This window comes from Eucalyptus grandis, chromosome 6 (assembly GCF_016545825.1).
Source record: "Eucalyptus grandis isolate ANBG69807.140 chromosome 6, ASM1654582v1, whole genome shotgun sequence".
Classification (NCBI taxonomy): domain Eukaryota; kingdom Viridiplantae; phylum Streptophyta; class Magnoliopsida; order Myrtales; family Myrtaceae; genus Eucalyptus; species Eucalyptus grandis.
Genome location: NC_052617.1, coordinates 47,387,130 through 47,393,789, shown reverse-complemented (window position 1 = coordinate 47,393,789; position 6,660 = coordinate 47,387,130). Strand labels below are relative to the sequence as shown.

The 6,660-nt window shown below is 37.4% G+C and overlaps 1 pseudogene; it reads right to left on the bottom strand.

The window, feature by feature from the left end:
• Nucleotides 1-5,239: 5,239 nt before the first annotated feature.
• Nucleotides 5,240-6,471, bottom strand: LOC104455700 (annotated as a pseudogene).
• Nucleotides 6,472-6,660: the final 189 nt, after the last annotated feature.

Here is a 6,660-nt window from a genome sequence, read left to right as displayed (position 1 = left end):
GACATAATTATCAACCACAACAATTCAGTTCAGTTTAGCAACTGGTCTAGATTGGAATTTTTAAAGAACTTTTCATAATGATTTTTATGTATATCCAGCTCAGAAGTTGTTGACAAAGGTTTTGGTTAAAGTCTAGTGAATTCCCTCTTGGATATTATACTTTGACGATTTGATATATAAAAACTTTGCATAGTCATCAAACAGCACCATAAAGTTCAAATTGTGCACAAAAAGTCCAACAATTCCACGGGAATGTATATCAGAAACGTTTTCATAAAGTTCTGCATCAAATGTGTAAAGATCCACGAGCAAGCAACAAACTATCTATCACTCTAGCCAAGGGAAAAAAGGACATAATTATCAACCACAACAATTCAGTTCAGTTTAGCAACTGGTCTAGATTGGAATTTTTAAAGAACTTTTCATAATGATTTTTATGTATATCCAGCTCAGAAGTTGTTGACAAAGGTTTTGGTTAAAGTCTAGTGAATTCCCTCTTGGATATTATACTTTGACGATTTGATATATAAAAACTTTGCATAGTCATCAAACAGCACCATAAAGTTCAAATTGTGCACAAAAAGTCCAACAATTCCACGGGAATGTATATCAGAAACGTTTTCATAAAGTTCTGCATCAAATGTGTAAAGATCCACGAGCAAGCAACAAACTATCTATCACTCTAGCCAAGGGAAAAAAAGGACATAATTATCAACCACAACAATTCAGTTCAGTTTAGCAACTGGTCTAGATTGGAATTTTTAAAGAACTTTTCATAATGATTTTTATGTATATCCAGCTCAGAAGTTGTTGACAAAGGTTTTGGTTAAAGTCTAGTGAATTCCTCTTGGATATTATACTTTGACGGTTTGATATATAAAAACCTTGCATAGTCATCAAACAACACTATAAAGTTCAAATTATGCACAAAAAGTCCAACAATTCCACGGGAATGTATATCAGAAACGTTTTCATAAAGTTCTGCATCAAATGTGTAAAGATCCACGAGCAAGCAACAAACTGTCTATCACTCTAGCCAAGGGAAAAAGGACATAATTATCAACCACAACAATTCAGTTCAGTTTAGCAACTGGTCTAGATTGGAATTTTTAAAGAACTTTTCATAATGATTTTTATGTATATCCAGCTCAGAAGTTGTTGACAAAGGTTTCGGTTAAAGTCTTTCCTCTGAAGTCTACGTCATATCATGATATTATGACATGCATATATGATATACGAATCTCTTATGGCTTCCTTGATCTGACATAAATTTATACTGATCAACTGAATATCACTTAACATAATACATCTTTAGAACAAATGGATATACCCTAATGTTACCTACCTTTTAGAGATTGTCAAACTAAGCTTAATGGAGTGTTTTATGTGACAGTGTTAACTGCAACTTGAAGCTGATGCAAAACAAGCATGAGCAAACATACGCACAAAAAGCTTTTCACTTTACATTTTCCTCCTTGTTCTATGTATTGTAAATTTAGTAATCATCTATAAACCTCATCGCATAGCTACATCTCACATTGGAACTGGCTAAGCACACAATATTTTCTTTTGGACATTGCTATGAATTCACCTAACTACTAAAACTATAAAAGTGACTGTGCAGAATATGTTTGCTTTTGCTAAAAATGATTAGTCAAACCATTCATGACTAAAGAAAATATGCATGCTTAAAGTTAGAAAAATAATTCCCTAATCTAAAAGGGCGGCGCTATTTCGATCCATTATATGATTAAATCCACCCAAATTTTGACAAAAGGACAAAATTGCCCCAAAGCATTTATTGTAATTTAAACTAGTGCCACAAATTCTTTTCTTTTTATTTTTTTTTTTTTTTTATTTCTATGTAGGATCTAATTGCCAAAATTAACAATTTCACATGTTTTGTTTTTGCAGCACTATGTTTTCTTTTTTATTGATAAATTTTATTTTTCGGTATAAATTAGTTTTGTTGAAAATAAAATTTTCGGGAAACCTAATTCTTTTTCCGTTATCGAGCAAACTCATGGATACATTATCAAAGAAAATCTTCAAAAAAATTAAGATAGATAATTTTTAACCCAATGAATTTTTTATAATTTTATACTTTTGTTGTGCATATCATAATCAATCCATTTCTTATCGGTTGTCTTTTATGTAAAGATACATCAAATGGGATGATAGGATCGGAAAAAAAAAATCTTTTAAAGGATTTCCAAAATGAAATCACAGTTATACTTTCCAACGTGAAACTTTAAAAGATGAAATTTTATTATTAAAAAAATTGCACAAAATAATTTTTTTTTCAAATGTCAATGAAATCTCATCATTTTGGATTGATAAAAATTAATAGCATACATGAAGTGTTTACGTTAAAAATATCAAGATGCCTCATTATGTATAACTTTTTCACATTGATAATTTTAGTGTATTCCTGTATACTCTTATAACGTCTCATGTAGAGGTGTGCAAAAGAACCGGGATCCGCCGGACCGCCTGGAACCGGACCGGAACCGCCCGAATCGGTGGTTCTTAAGGGAACCGGTCTGGTTCCCGGTTCCAATTTCTGGAACCAGTAGATACTGGTCCGGTTCCCGGTTCCATGGGCGGATCCATCCACCCGCCCACCCGGACCGGACCGATTAATTTTTAATATTAAAAAAAATTGAAATTACTAATTAACAAACCCAGCATCAAAAGGCAAGCAGTGCACGAACCAAAATTAGTCCTGATCTTTGCGCGCAGAAGAAAGTCCCGATCCTCCTGAGGCGCCGCTCAGCCCCTGAGCTTTCGAGACTGCCAGAGGGACGGTAAGCCTGAACCCGACTCCCGTTTTTGGACTGTTCTTGAAACAATTGATGGGGCGATATATCTTATTTAGCGAAATCATTGTCCTCTGCATGGAAGAGATCACAGCAAGCTGAATCTGCACATCGTCGCAGAGCTCTGCGTCACTAGTGCCTGCGAGTTGCTCTTGCTGTTGATATGGATATAATAGAGTGGAAGTAGTTTATCTTAGCCTCTGCCAAATGTGCGTATTGTTGCGGAGTTATCTAAGTATCATGCATAATAATTCGTTTTTCGAGGAAGTTGTAATTCTACAAAAAGAGAAGATCCTGTCATGTTGCTGGTTATAGACTTGGACAATCTTATCAATGGTTATTGTGCAGATGTAGTAATTTTGAATGATGTTCTGCAAGAAAAGAACTCATGCTTCGTGTTGCAGAGTTGGTTCCGAGGCATCCTGGACGGACCAAGAAGCAAGAGCCTGTGTTCACTGCGAGTACTGGAGCTTCGAAATCTGGCAAGGGCGGGGAAAAGAAGAGATAGTCGAACATAGTTGCAAATGCATCACCGCAGTTATATTATTATTTTGTGAGACCGGTTATATGGATTCACCCGAGAACTAGACCGGACCAGCGGTTCGGTTCCCTGGGTGGATCCATGCAACAAACGGGTGGATCCCGATTCCATTTTTGGCACCGGTCCTTAGCGGGCGGTTCCCGATTCTAGGTCGGGAACCGCCCGCCGGACCATGCACACCCTTAGTCTCATGTGCTTTGTGTAAAAGTATCTGGCTAATAGTAAAGAAAAAAAAAAATACAAATTCTTTGATGTTTTAATTAAAGAGACTTGATATATATTTTCTTAAAAAGATTTCTTTTGGTCAAATTTTATTTCTACAAAATTAAAATCTAGAAATAAAAACGAAAACATAATTCCTTCAATATATATAGGATACCCATAATAGACCAAAACAAGATATGTGAAATGCTTAATTATGGCAACTAGATTCTAAATGGAAGTGAAATAAAAACAAGAAAAGGAAGAAAGAAATTGGACCATCACTTTAAATTGCAAGTGAATGATTGAGAGCAATCTTGTCTTAAAATTACAAAAGAATTTCGCCCATCTAAAAAGTTGAAAATGATTTCTCAAGAATGCATTTTTCTTCATCGTAAAATTTTCCTCAAAACAATTTCTAAAACTACAAAAGAATGTCCAAAAGAAGTATAAATAAAAAAGGAATGGCTTGGTGAATGAAGCCAAGGTGGGAAAAAGGAACTAAGAATAGAAAACCAAGGGAAGCCAAAAAGAAGAGTCGGCGGAAGAAACGACTAATCTCTTTGATGTGCAATAAACAAATTACCCAAGAACTTACTTTGAATCACGAGCGAATAATAGACGATACGACTTCGTTTGAATAAAATCATGAGAAAAGTATTCACATTCTACAATGTTAATACCAATTGTCTTCTTAAAGTAGTAATGTAGTTGCCTTTTGTTATTTGATGGAGAGGAGAACAAGAGAGATAACAATTTTTTAGAATGTTCTTTTTGTTACTCGTTATAACGATTATTTTCAAAAGTTATTTATATAATTTTCCTCAAAAGATAACTTCCCTCACACCCTTTGAATAGGTGTCTCTCCATTATTTCACATCAAGACAAGGCGGTGCGTCTTAATTGCATCCCATCATAGACGTACCATAGAAATATAACTGCTCGCTCTCTCGGTCTGGCAAAAGGAGGTCTGGTTTTTGTGGAGAAAACTCTCCAGCCTCTCCAAAACCAGCCCCTGCGAAAAATCCGAGCGCCTTCCAACTTCTTCCCCAAACACAGCCAGCTCCTCTCCCGCTGCTCACGCCCTCGAACGCCCGCGCATCTTTTCCGTTATGCCTCTCGCCCATTCGCCCACCTCTCCTCTGACGATAGCTGGATTATCCCTTTTGCTTGCGTCGTCACGGCGGTGGCGTCACTCACACGTTCCCCTTCCCTCTGCTGGCCCCGCGCGCGTGTGCAGAGGAGAGAAGATGGGTGATGAGCGGGGCCTTCTTTTGTTAGGTTCCGATGTGGGCTCAAATCGAAGACTTAAAGGAATAAGGAAAGATGGGCCAGAAGAAAGAAGGGGCTGACCGAAAATTTATTAAAAGAGTGGGCCGGACATGCCGGCCCGCTCCACCTCATTTTTTGCTCATTTTTTTAATTAAACTTTTGCTATCTCTCTCTCTCTCTTTTGTATTTTTATATTTTTGCAAAAAATAGACACTTGAACGGTCGGCAAAATTAGGGTGTCAACAATCTAACAATCAGAAAAACAATTAAGATTTGATCTTTTGTGAATGGAAGCACCCAAGAAAAAAAAATTCTTAAAATAAGTATATTGTAATAATTTATTCAAATGTTTTTGTGACATCAAATTGCAGCAATATACTGTCACATGTAGTTGCTACGGGGGATCTCAATTAGGGGATGACAAGGTTGGTTTGGGGGGAATTGGCAATGTCTCAACACTTCCTTTTAACATCTCCACCACTTGAGTTATCGGTGGTTGATCTCTCGGATCAATCTGAATGCACCATAAGCTGATTATAATAATCTTCTTTGCAATTCCTTCATCTTCCTCATTTGTGATACTGCGCAACCCAAGTTCTTCTTGAAGCTCAAGGCATCGGTGAATCCAATGAGGAAAATATATTTTGCTCGTACGGTCCACCCCAACTTCAACGTTTTTTCTCCCTCCGACCATTTCTAGAACCATAATACCATAACTGTAGACATCTGATTTGTGAAAACCCCTCTAATGTTCCTTATGACCAATTCAGGAGCAATGTAGCCTACAATGCCCCGTGCACCCAACATCGACACAATACTCTCTTCTCTAGGACATATTTTGGCAAGACCAAAGTCGGAAATCTTCGGACAATAATTCCGATCGAGAAGAATGTTGTGAGGCTTTATATCAAAATGCAAGATCCTAGTGTTACAGCCTTGATGCAGGTATGCTAGCCCTTGTGCTATGCCTAAGGAGATGTTGTACAATGTCTCCCAACTCAATTGTCGATTTGCCTATGAAGTGTCGCTTTTGAATATGAACTTTTCCAATGATCCGTTGGGCATAAACTCATAAACTAAAGCTCTTTTGCTCCCCTCAGAGCAAAAGCCCAGAAGGCTAACAATATTGACATGAGAAGTCCTGCTTATGCTTGCAACTTCATTGATAAACTCTTCTCCATCACCTTTCAAATTCTTTAGAAGCTTCACAGCCACAAGTTTACCGTCTCGAAGCTTGCCTTTGTACACATAACCATAACCTCCTTGACCCAACTTTTCCTGGAAAAAATTGGTCATCCTCTTGATATCTTTGTAGGTATATCTCCTTGAAGAGATTAGTTCCTCAATTTGCTGTGCGGCCACAGAATGTTCTCTCGTTCCCATCATCATAGCCATAAGTTTCCTTATCAGCGGTTTCTCCCTCAAGGAACAGACCACAAGAATGACAATTGCAATCCCGACTCCTGATGCAGCTGATTAGAGAAAAGCAAAAGATTCGTGTGCAACAATTTCAGTCCATCATTCTACTAGTCTAAGGTCCTAATGATAGAAAAGCAAAACTTTATCAAGGTTTCCGAGCAGTGAATTTCTATATGAGACAAAATGTAGGTTTAATGGAGTACCTATTGCGACTTTCATCACCAAATCGCCATGTTGCGCTGTTACAAAGGACACAAATCCTTGTCGGAGAGACTCTCCCCGTCAAAACTATGATGAAACCAGAAGGATTGCATTTTACAACAGCCGGAATGCTTTTTCAACACAGTCGGAGAGGATGTTTTGCATGCAAGATCGAAAGTTACATGGATCATAATTTGATCCACACTC